Here is a 12,889-nt window from a genome sequence, read left to right as displayed (position 1 = left end):
CCTGAGCATTGCTCTAGACGCAGAACCGGGACTGGGGATGGAACTGACAACAAGGCCAACACCAACTGGAGCTCAGAAAGGAGGAGAACATTCTGCCTAGAAGGGCTATCAAGTAACAAACAGACACAAGGTAGGGAGCTTCTCAGGGCAGAAAATGAGTAAGAGGAAGTTGTGTAATGAGCTTTTGGTGCATTTTGGCTCTGATGGAGAGACCAGGGCCAAGGAGTTCTAAGGGAAGTCTCCGAACCCTCGGATTCTGTGCATGGACAAAATCGCAGAGATGCCAAGTTTGGATAGGAGTTTCCCTGAGGATCGAAGATTTTTCATTCTTCTCTACCTTACCTTACCTATGTGGGATGTGTGCTCGTAGCAAACAGGGCCTGTGTCAGTGTCTGAGGCAGCCGAAAAACACACCGGTGAAGTGACACGCAACTTACTTTGTGACCTTGAGCAACTGCTTATGGGGTCTGGCCTTTCACTGCAGTTTCCTTAGTTACATGCAAGTGATAGGAGGCAGTGGGCGAGGTGGGGAGTCACCGCCCTGTAGCCATGCTGCATGAACTCAGACCCCAGCTCTGCACCTTCTTGGCTGCAGGTCACAAAACACACACTTGCCTCAATATCCTTATCTGTAAAATGGGCATGGGACCAGTATCCACCCGCCTCGGGCTGGTTTGAGAATCCAGCAAGCTCATAATCTGTAGAGTGCTGGGAGTAGAGCCTGGCACAAGGCAGGCATGAATGAAGATGAGGGAAATTCTGTTCTGATCTCACCAGAAGGCTGTCAGCATAGGAAAAACCCAAAACCCCAAACCAAACAAAAACACACACAAAAAGCTACACACATGACATAGCAAAAAGAATTTGAAATGAGGAGCTATTTTACATTAAAAAGTTCCCCATCACATAATGAGGTCCTTATTAGGTCTGAATTGCTCAGTCTGCAGATGACCCAGGGGGTCCAACCAGTGAAAGGTTGTTGCTTTCAGAGGTGGGCTTTTCACCATCTCTCTCCTCCATTTTTCTTTCCCATCTAGTAATTCCTGCAGAATCACTGAAGGTCCTCCTTGTATCTCTTTGGCCACTGCCCCCGGCCTTTGACCTTCTCATCCTGGTGACTTCACAGGAAGCTGTAGGTAGGACAAGGTCTTAGCCTTAGGTTTATAATTCGCTTTGAGTGGATTTTAGTGGATGGTGTGGGAGAAGGCTCTACATGGCCCGGCACCATTTGCTGAAAAGATGATCCTTCCCCCCACTGAGTGGTCTTGTCTCTCTTGTCAATAATCCATTCACCATAAATGTGAGAGTTCAGTTCTGGACTCTTAACTCTGTTCCATTGATCTGTAGGTCCACCCTTTGGCTGGTACCACACTGTTTTGACTACTGTAGCTTTACAGAAAGTTTTGAGATGAAGAAGTGTGCCTCTTCCAACTTTGTTCTTCTCTCCCAAGATTTCTTTGACTTGTCCAAGTCCACTGAATTTCCACATGCATTTAAACTTCTGATTGCCAGTGTTTGCAAAGAGGCCTGCTGGGGCTTTGATAGGAATTTCATTGAATATGTAGAGTGACTTTGAGAGAAATGCCATTTCAGTAATATTGTTTTCTAATCCATCAATACGGACTTTTCCCCACTTATTTAGATCCTCCTTAATTCCTCTCAGCAATACTTTGTATTTAAAAACTTTTTTAATGTTTATTTACTTTTGAGAGAGAGAGAGCAAGAGAGAGACAGAGTGCAAGCTGGGGAGAGGCAGAGAGAGACAGAGACACAGAATCCAAAGCAGGATCCAGGCTCTGAGCTGTCAGCACAGAGCCTGACGCGGGGCTCGAACTCATGAACTGTGAGTTCATGACCTGAGCCGAAGTTAGACACTTAACTGACTGAGCCACCCTGGAGCTCCCATACTTCGTACTTTTTAGTATAGAAGTCTTCAGCTTCTTTTACTCAATTTATTCTTGAGCATTTAATGCTTTCAGATGCCATTGTGAATGGAGCTGTTTTCTTAACTTCACTCTTCAGTCATTCCTTGCTAGTATATAGAAATGCAATTGATTTTTGTCAGTTGATCTTGCATTTCACACCCTTTGTCTGTTCTTTTAGTAGTTCTAGTAGGTTTTTCATGTGTGTGTGCACATTTGTCAATATTTTCTGCATTCGGGATCATACATGGCAACTTGTGAGACCCTTAGGTACATTCGACTACTAGAAAGATGAGAGATCATGTCGGAAGTGACACAATCATCAATTGTAGAGCTTTTCTCCTTAATCTCCAGGCACCCCAGAAATCATCCCTGAGCATTTGCTTCTCACTTGGTTTCCGTGAAACCATAAAAAAAAAAAATAAACAATACGTGTCAGCGGTAAAGCACAGTCCCTAAAACACTATGTGGGGGCACCTGGGTGGCTCACTTGGTTGAGCATCCAACTCTTGACTTCGGCTCAGGTCATGATCCCAGCCAGGGTCTTGGGGTTATGCCTCACATTGGGCTTTGCACTGAGTGTGGAGCCTGCTTGGGATTCTCTCTCCCTCTTTCTCTCTCTCTGTCCCTCTCCAGCTCGTGTGTGTGTGTGTGTGTGTGTGTATGCATGTGTGTTCTCTCACTAAAATAAAATTTTAAAAAAAGTAAAAAAAGAAAAAAAATGAAATGTAGCATGACTGCAAAGTGGGTACCAGATCCAGGAAACGGCTTCCAGCGTCCCCCAAAAGAGACCAGAGCCATGTTAAAGTCAGCAGCTGGTCAGAGAACAGCAGGAGTACGGCATCACTCTTAGGGGTTCAGCGGCACCCCAGGCTACACGACTGAACCTCAGAGATCAACATACCTTCCCTGTTCACAGCTTCCCAACCTTCACCACCAAGGCTCAGAGAGAATGTGGCAGCCTGTGTATGGTACCTGGAGATGTCTGGACAGCATCTTGTCACCAGACCCGCCAGCCCGAGGTTCCTACTCAAGGCTGTCCCAGGGCCAGCCTCGTCTTTCCCAGGCTGGGAAGCTCACATCCGAGCATCGAAGGGCATGAGCTAGAGGTGTTTTGAGAACTGCTGTCACAAAGAGAATTTGTGTTCAGCTTTGTTTTCTCAGCAGGACCTGAAATAATCTGAGGACTTATTTGTGGGCATGCCTGAGTAAGCAGCATCCAACCTGACACAACACACACACCGCTGTCCGCTTCCTCTCCCACGGGGCACAGGACGGAGGTGCAGGGAGACGAGAAGAGGATCGTAAAGAATTACGGCCTTTACGGGACTTCTCGGATGATGACCCAGGAGGTGCTTCGGCCCGTGGGGGACCTCGTGAAAAATCATGGTTTTGGTTGTTATAGGTTTTGGAAGAAGGCACACCCCAAATGTATTGGCCTGTCCCCAAATTACTCCAAGGACATGGATGAAAAAATGTAAAAAAATCAAAAAGTGTAAAAAAAAATGTAAAAAAGTGATCTACCAAGTCATGTTTTTTCTAAGCCATGGTGGCAGTGTCTTGAAATCGCCCCCGGTTCCCTTTGGAACCTCACCAAGGGGCCAGTGCCGGGGCGGGGGCGGGGGCGGGGGGGGGGTGGAAGGGAGGGGAAGGAGGGAGGGGAAAGCCAACCCCTAAGGTGGTTCTTTCCCAACACCCAAGGTCATACCTACCATTTTATAATCTACTTGGCTCACAAGGGAGGGGCTAAGAGAGAGAAAAGCTGGGGAAGGCTGGAAAGGAAACCAAAAGACCAGAAATAATGCTTTCTCTCCACTGCAGCCCACAAAGATGAAAGCCATTAAGCTTGGAGTGATTACAGAAATGAGACTCCTTTCAGGGAGTGGGACCCAGAGCCTGGGTGTGCCCCAGGGCAGGCACGCAGGGTGCCCAGTGAGCAGCACTCAGACAGCTTCTCATGGCTTGGGGATTAGAAGGAAGGCTGTTGACTTGAATTGCAGAAACTCAACAATCACACAATTGCTCCTAAGAAATGACCAGTGTTAGGGTCTTGGTGGTAGTGCCTGTAAAGCTTTCCTGCTTCGGTCCCTTTCTTGTGAAAGGTAAACGTGACTTAAGGGAAGTGACGTTATAGATGTGGGGACGTGTGGCCCAGGCCACGAGCTGTCCTAAGCCACCCCATGAGCAGCGCAGCCGAGTGAACAACGAAGGCCAATGTAGGAAATGCCAGCCCCTCGCTGAGGCTACAAGGGCTCGAAGTTTTGCATTGGTCACAGGACCTGGTCCCCCCACCCCCCACCCCCTGCAACCTTCCCTGGCTGTGATAATGGCACTTGAGGCTGGTGCAGAGCTGAAGGGCCTGGTCTTTGCCCCTTATAGTCAGGAAGGGGAAATGCCTATGACAAGAAACTAATTGCAGAGCACAAAATAGTATGTGCTCAAGAGCTAAGTGGAGGCAAGGCATGAGGAGTTGGGCAGAGGGAAACCTAGGAGAGAGATCAAGACAAGTCTTCTAGAACAGCTGGGACTTAGGAGAGTTTACAGCAGAAATGTAGAGGTTGGGTCCCTCAACCCTTGGTGACCCTGATGGAATCAAGTGAGAGGACCTTTCCAGAGCTTTCACGAAACTGGAAGGGATTTCTTGCGACAGGTGTACAGCTTACAGATGCCTCCCTCTTGCCAGAGGGCTTCTCGGGAACAGTTCAGGCTTAAACCAGCACGGCTCCTCAAGGCCTGGACTCTAGTCTGGGCTCACAGTTAATTGAGAAAGGTGTGTGTGCAGGGCTCTGTGCCGGTCTGGTCCCTGCTGTCCGAGCTTACCTATCTCAGACCTCTTTGAGTTAACAGAGGCTTAGAGGATCTGTGGGCCCGAGGGAGGCCTGGGGCGCATGTGCCGTCAGCCCTGGAAAGAATCCTGGGGCAGGGGCTTCCATCACACGCCGAGCCCATTCTGCAACTAGTCACTGCTTGGGAAGCTTCTAAGCAGAAACCCTGAGGCCCCTGGAGACACTACAGAGAACCCGGGATGGGAAACGTAGAAGACCCCAGGAAGGACAGGTCTGGACAGACATTCCTGCCCCCAGCTCAGTCCAGAAGGGGAAAGAAGGGTCCATGTCCTCTTCCTGACTTCCAACTCTAACTGTCAAGGTCAAGTCATCTCTATCAAGGATTCCAAAGAAGATCTTTGGGACTCTAGATTGCAAGGAAGTGCCAGCTAACCGGTTTTTGGAACGTCACTGAGTTCCTTCTGTACAGGTGAGACATCAGGCATCACTGGAGAGTCATACGACACAGGCCCAGCTATTACAGGCCATGTTTGTGCCCTGTGGACGTGTGAGAAGGGAGAGTGCACTCTCTCCGGGAAGGAGAAGGAAGAAGGCAGGGGTCACCCGGAGAGGGGTCTTGTAGGATGAGCACCATTTCCCCTCGCTGGAGAAGGCTCTGAGTTCCCTGACCAGGCCCTTTTGCATTCAAAGGCCGGTGCATTTCCTACCCAAAGGAAAGGCTCACCTGCCAGATGCTCGTTTCCTTCACCACCACCAAAACCCCCGTGCAGAGCAGATCACTTCCAGCTATCACCTGCCTCTTCCTGGAGAAAGGTCAAGTGTGCGGGGGAGAATAGGGTCAAGGACTACAGGGCAGATCCCTACCCTGGGCGAACCTGCACCCTGTCCTCTGTGCCAAGCCTGAGGGCCTTGCTCAGAAAGCCGTCTTTGGTGGGAGGTGCAGGCAGAGGGGTGCTGGAGGGTTGCTGAAGGGTTGCTGAATGCAGCGAACACCACATGGGCCCCGGCCAGAGGTGAGAAATCCCTGTTAGTGGGAAGTTGATCGGGGAACACGAAATACAAAAGAACATACAGAACTTTTCCATTTTGCCAACGTCCTCACGGCTCTTCCAAATGCTGCTTTTTAAGCCTGAGGACAATGAATGAATGAAGCGGGTAAGGCCTGGTGTCCCTAATTCACAGATGGGGGAAATGAGGCTCAAAGGAATCACCATACAGCAGCCCCGAAGTCCTTCAGCTGGTCAGAAACAGAACAGAAAATAGAACCTAATTGTCCTGGTTTTCCCCACATGCCCCTGGGCAGCCACTAAACCTTAGTGCGGTGGGCAGGTGTGCCCATCTTTGGGGTTCCTGTCCACGGTGCAGAAGGGAGGAGTTAAATTAAGACACTGATTTTATGACTGTTGATAATAGTTAACACGCATGCTGGCCTTCCAATGTTCAAAGCACTTTTTACATTTAATGAGCTACCCAGCTGGTGTTGGTGAAACCCAGAGAGAGAACAGCATTTCAAAATCAAGTTCAATCTTCCAGGATTTGCTTGCCACTTGACAGCAAACTTTCTGTATGCAGGTCAAAGGTCAGCAATCGAAGTGGAACCGCTTTGATGGGATTTTTTTTTAGGCCAGGATATTGACTCTCTTAAAAATGTTCTTCCCAAGTTTTGCTTTTGAGTCATTTACCATTCTCACTCAAAAATAAATGAGTTAATGAATTAAGTAAATAAGAGAGGGTAGAAAGAGGACTGTTTGATTTAAAGGTTTGAATGAGTGAAACAACCAACATTGTCAAGTTGGACCCGGTCCACTTGAGTGTTCTGAAATGCCCAGCTTCTCAAACATTCAGCATCTAAAATGTGCTTAATGGCCTGAGCACTGTGGTGGCCTCTAACTTGGCAAGTTAGCCAGGACACGCCAAGTGCATTGCATTGATCTTGCAGTGACCGCATGGCACTGTGAGCTCAGTGGCCTGCTGCGTGGGTAGAGGGCACAGTGGCTTCCCAAAATGTCTTCCATGGCCTGTGTTTTGCCTTATTCTTGTTCCAGCCATGGGTCTTCACCACTCAATAAAAGAGCATGCACATCACCAGATATCTGTGATATTTATCAACCCCTAACACAGTCTCATCAAGTTCGAGTGCCTGGTTCCTTTAGCCAATTGGAGATGAAATTTCTATACTCTTTTCTAATGAGTTTTTAGAAAACAGTATAGCAAAGAACCATGAAGAGCATAGCTTTGATGAGAGCCCTTGGCCATTGGCTCATCTGGATAAACCTATCCGTGTGCCTCAGAACTTACTCTATCCAGGGATAAATACAGTCAGGAAGGCTGGATCTCCAGGAAAAACAAATGCCCTCGGATTTCTCCCTCAAATTGTTCATGGATATCAGATACATCTCTGCTGACCTAGGCTGAGCAAGGCCCTTCCATGCTAAGTTGAGGATGAGGATGAGGAAAGGGGCAGGAAGCGTGGTGTCAGGCCCATGGTGAGCCCTCAAGAACAGCTTGTTAACTGGCAGATGAACTTGGAAGTAGGGCTGTTCTAATGAGGGTCACTTATTACCAGAAATAAACTGAGAATGTGGAACACCTCTTGAATCCCATCCAAGTCCTTACGGATAAGATGGTATTTTCAGAAGGATTTCTGAAGGGGTTGTGCCCAAGGTGATGCCCTTATATCAGAGCTCTACTGTCACTGCTGTAGATATAAACTTCCTTCAGGTTCCCAAGCAGCTGCATAACAACCCTAACCAAGGAGAAGAATCCACAATGAAGTCAAATTAAAAAACTATAATTATGAAAGAATACACCCCACATGCTTAGGTTTCCCTGTCTTTCAGTGTGATATGTATATCAAAGAAAGCCAAAGCCAAGAGTCTCAAACTTTAATGTGCAGGAGGATGCCTGTAGAAGGCTTGTTAAAGTCACCTAGGACTCAGCCCAGGGTTTCTGCTTCATCAGCTGATTTTGATGTGAAGCAAAAGTCCTGTGGACCACTCCTGGGTCCAGAGCACTCTTGGAAGATTGCTCTGTGGAGCTGCTTTGCCTCATGTCATCCAAAAAGGGAGTCTTTTTTCACAGTAGGATCTATGGCCCTCCATTATCTGGTCCCAACCTACCTACCCAACCCCCGCATCCTTCCCCCTCTCTGGTCAGGTGAGTATCCTCACTCTCTTCCCTAACCCTGAAACTACCACACCATTCTCTCTCTGTTTACACCTGCCTTTAAGACTATTTGTGCTGATCCGCTGGCCTTTAGATACCTCCTCTGCCCATCTCAGAGTTCAAACATTGCCATTCTGCCTGTTCTGTATGGAACAGAATTTAATGTGTATCGCTGGTGACCAAGATGATGGAAGTGTATTTTGGCCTCATGTCTAAGGTAGCTGGTTTCAAGTCTCAGGACACCCAAGCCAATGGACCCAGACACTGGCAATCCTGTCTACACAAGAGGGTCTTCCCTACGTTGGAATTCCGGGAGGTGGTTGCAGCAAGAATGAGACATTCCAACACAAAAAGCCTCTATTTCATTCACAAAAACACCCACATTTTCAGACAAATTGATAAGAGCTGTGATGATTCATGGACATGGAAACAAATTCCTTTCTTATTCCTTCATCTGGAGCCGCGTGATGAAAATACAAGGGAGCAGTCAGAAGAACAGAACGTGTGTCATCTGACTTTCTCCGAATGATCATGACAGGTGCCTCCAGCCCTGCCCTGCCTCCCACCCGCACCACATCCCCGGCACCCACACACACAACCAGGTCTCTTCTTTGTTTTTGCTGCTAAGAACTGTAGGGGGGGCCCTGGGTGGCTCAGTCGGTTAAGCGTCCGGCTTCGGCTCAGGTCACGATCTCATGGTTCGTGGGTTCGAGCCCTGCGTAGGGCTCTGTGCTGGCAGCTAGCTCAGAACCTGGAGCCTGTCTTCTGATTCTGTGTCTCTGACCCTCCCCTATTCATGCTGTCTCTCTCTGTCTCTCAAGAATAAATAAAAAAAAAACATTAAGAAAAAAAAATTTTAAAGAACTGTAGGTGCTTCCATTATTTAGCACAGTGCCTTCCAGACAATCATCACCTTAAGTGTCACAGATCTCTAGGGGAAAGTGTGCTGTGTAATCGCTCCTTGAGTTAAAATGTTTAAATGGAATATATCAAAAGAGAGATCAACTGGGCATTTCTAATGTTACTTAAAAAAAAACTGGAATAATTACCACATGTATGACTCTTACCCTCTGCTGTTGGACCGAAAGTTGTTTTTCTTGCCGTATAAGCATGTCTATAAGAAGTCCAAACAAGCTCTGGGTTATATAACATATTTCACATTTTTGGGGGCTATAATTAGAACGATAAGATTATGGCAATGATCCTAGAACAGATTAAGGACATAATTGTGACGAAAGAGGGCTCTGGGTCAGTAAAAGTACAGATCTGAAACTGTTTTATTTAACATGGTTTTGGCACAGGGAGCAGTAATAATCCCCTATTTACAGAACACCTTCAAAAAAAATGTGTTTCTCAAGGGCCCCACAAGGTTTTCCCACTTCACATGTTTGATCTGGATGTAGAGCTGCCTTGTGAGTGTAGAATAAAGTTCTAAAACCAAGAGGGGCTCTCAGGAAACCAAAGTTTTAAAGGGCGTGAAGAGACAGGAGACTCAAGGAAGGCCTGTACAGTTTCTGAAACTTTACCATATTCTCCTTCTACTAAAGCACTACACACGACATAGCTGTGTCAGCATGTGATGTCTGAAAATCCAAGCACTGACCAGGGCAGGGCCTGTCCATGAAGGAGTGCCCGTGGAAAGGCCTACAGGTCAGAGGAACCACACTGGCTAACCTGGAGGAATCAGGAGAGGGTCTCTACAGCTGGGCTTTTGGGAGTGAACCCCCGCCCCGTGCCTCTGACATTCTGTAAGAAGGACAGAAGGCCCCCTTGGAGAAGAAGGAGACTTCTTCTCCCACTGGTGACTTAGCAGTATCCTGCTCAAGATAACATGGTCAAAATTCAATGCAAGGACCAAGAAAGGGACATCTGGGCCTTGGAGACAGAGGTGGAGGGCTCTGGCCCTGGTTCTCTGGGGGCAAACAGCAAAGACTGGTAGCCTGGAATGTGGACCTCTTCAGCCTGGCCAGCTATTCGACTCTGTGGCTAGAGCTTAATTAAAGTTGGAACAGAATCTCGGACTCTAACCTCTCCTGATTACTTCTGTTTGTTTTTTCTTCTTACCAGTGTCCCTTTTGAAAAAGCCCAACTTGTCGAGGCAGTAAACAGTCAGAAAAAATCTTTTTTCCTTCCCTTAATAAGAATTTTTAAAAGGGGGGGGCAACCTTATTTTTGTGGGGACTAGGACATTGGGGGTAAAAAGTGAACAGGGAAAGGGAACCCACAGAGCCAGAACGTGGGTCAGCCATGAAAGCTGGAGCCTGAGCCAGAGCGTTCGAGGAGATCCGTGTGCTGCCAAGAGCCGCAGGTGCCCGTCCTTGCGACGCTGTTCACGTACCAGTTCTGCCGATTTTCTGCTGCCCAGTATTCCCAGTAGTCAGCTTTTGGAGCTTACGTAGAACTCGCATATCAAAAAATAAAACTACAACAAAAAAAGCGAGATTCCCTAGAAAGGGGGGCTGCCACATCGAATTACATTGCAACCTACGATAACAGAAGTCAGATATTCTGCTAACTAAGACTCAGCCACAGAAAAGAGAAGCTTCTCTAATGTCCACAGGGTAAAAAAATAAGAGGATTTGGGCTGAAGGAATGTAAACTGACCTACCCTTTGCCATGATGCATATGGAAAGGTTATTTGCGAGGAAACACTTCATTCCACATTAAGCACAAAAAGCTATTATTTGGGACGAGGCAGTTTGCCTGGTAAACAAACCCAATGTCAGTGCCTTTGTGGTCACTCAGGCCAGTACCTGTGAAGCCCATCCCAGACTACGCACTCGGATTCTGCAGTTCTACAAGTGCTGTTACCTCCCATGGTCTACATTTTCTGGCCCTTCCTCCAGAAGCCATCAGGGATGTGAGCGGAGTTCCAACAAGTGTAGGGAGAAATAAGCAAAGGTGACTGTCTCTCTTTAAATCCCAGCATGCTAAGTGAAATAAGTCAGGCGGAGAAGGACAGATACCACATGTTCTCACTCATAGGGCTAACAGGAGGGACCATGGGAAGGGGAAACGGGGGCGGGGGGCACAGGGGGTAGAGAGTTAGGGAGAGGGAGGGAGGCAAATCATGAGATACTCTTGAACACTGAGAACAAACTGAGGGCTGAAGAGGGAGGGGGAAAGGGGAAGGAGGGTAAAGGGCATGGAGGAGGGCACTTGTGGGGAAGAGCACTGGGTGTTCTACGGAAACCAACTTGACAATAAACTATAAATTTAAAAAAGTTTTTAAAATAATAAAAAAAAATAAAACCCAGCATGTCCCCAAGGGGGGACATGTGCTCTACTAAGTGGGTCTGGTTTAATGAAAGCCCACACATCAGGTAGTGACTTATGGAAGGGAAGACAAAAGCCCCCATGGAAAACATTATTTTAATACTGCTTTAAAATTCTCACACAGGACACGAACATCCCCCGTATTCTACGATCAAAGGTAATTCTTTGCTGGCTTAAGTCCCACGGCACAATGACTGATACCAGAATGGCAAATGTTCAAGATGGATTCCACACCATGAACTTGAGGGCCTGAGGAACGCAACCCCGTGTATGAAACAAATGCTTCGCCTCACTTACTCATGAGCAGAAAGTATTTTCAAAAAGTCAGGACGTGATGGTTATACTAAATGATTTATTTTGAATACTGGAAATATAAACAGTACCCTAATTAGCTTGTCGGCTTCTCACTCCTGGTATATGGTGCTTTCGCTGTGACCTAGATATAGGGTAAAGTCTGAACCACATTTAAAATTGAGATTAGTCAGTTTGCAAGCATTCAGGAAGTCAGCAATTTTCAGAGTGCAAGGGTTACAATTAAGGGAAAGCAGGGGCAGCGAAGGCTTAGTAAGTCGTTTGCACTGCCTGCCCTGGTGGTTTCTAGTCCTTATCGCTCATTCTTTGTCATTAAGCAATCTCTTTCATTGATTTTTCCCCCTCCTCTTCCAAGGGTTCATGCCAGAGTCCTAAGCTCCAGCCTGGAAGGCTCTAGAGAGCAGATTTTGCCATCTCCCCAAGACTGTTGCCAGTTTATGGTTAACAACGGCCTTCTGGATGTGGGACTTTTGCCTTTCTGCAAGGTGTCCCTGTGGCTCTCAGCCCATCTCCAGAACCTTCCAGGTCCCACCCTCAGGGGTTCAGTTTTAACCAAACTAAGGGGAGGCCACGAGGGGGTGTGTTTTTAAAGTAGCCTAAGTGATTCGAACAGAAGCCAGAGGAAACAGCACTATGCCAAGGCACTCAGCACACTGCGAGCGTCTGCTGTCTGTCCTCCGTGATGTCTGTCCTCCGTCACTGCGTTCAGTGTGTCACTGAACTGTAGTCAGCTTGCCGCTCACCATTTGGGATCCCTGCTTCCTGCCTGCCTGGGCTCCTCTTTTGCGTGGAAACTTCTTCCTGGCACGTTCCTAGCTCCTCACTTCTCCCAGGGACCATCCTAGTCATCCGTCAAAGCTCGCTTCACTTAACATTCCCTGGGCACCCACTGGGAGCCGGACACTGTGTCAGCTCAGAAAACACCAAAGGTACACAAGGCACAGGGCCAGCTTTCATGTAACTTCCAGCCATGGTTGAGAAGTCAGATATTCTGAGATGCTATCCCCAATCAAATGTCCCGCCCTCAGCAGGCAAACATGGCAATTCTAGAAAGAGTGCGGGCCCGTAAGTATGGCAGCCCAGAAGCGTAACCACAATCAGTTCAGGTAGAGGACGAATAAATCTCGGACACCAAGGAGACGGATGAAGAACCCGATGCCAGCAGATGGTGGTGAGACCCCACACATCCTCATCCTGGCTCAGTGGCGATCAGAGGGAAGCAGCAAGTGGAGGTTCAGGTCTAAGCAAGAGGGCCTCCTCCCAAAAATTTATCACCCTATGTCTCGAATCAACAATAAATAAAAGATACTTTAAAGAATATTAGTTAGAGCAGTCTTCCAGAAGAGGAAAACTGAGCCAATCCAGAGAACTAGCTTAGACCCTGGGAGCAGAATTGTTTTTGTTTTTTTCTTTTAAGGTTTTTTTTTT

At 47.5% G+C, this 12,889-nt stretch overlaps 1 protein-coding gene across 6 annotated transcripts in view; it reads right to left on the bottom strand.

The window, feature by feature from the left end:
* The window catches only part of PRKCE (protein kinase C epsilon), a 495,693-nt gene that overhangs the window by 108,719 nt on the left and 374,085 nt on the right, over positions 1 to 12,889 (bottom strand). The gene's annotated exons all lie outside the window — the stretch shown is intronic.

This window comes from Suricata suricatta, chromosome 4 (genome assembly GCF_006229205.1).
Source record: "Suricata suricatta isolate VVHF042 chromosome 4, meerkat_22Aug2017_6uvM2_HiC, whole genome shotgun sequence".
Taxonomy (NCBI): Eukaryota; Metazoa; Chordata; class Mammalia; order Carnivora; family Herpestidae; genus Suricata; species Suricata suricatta.
The sequence above is the reverse complement of the archived record's forward strand: the minus strand, read 5'-3'. Positions and strand labels throughout refer to the sequence as shown.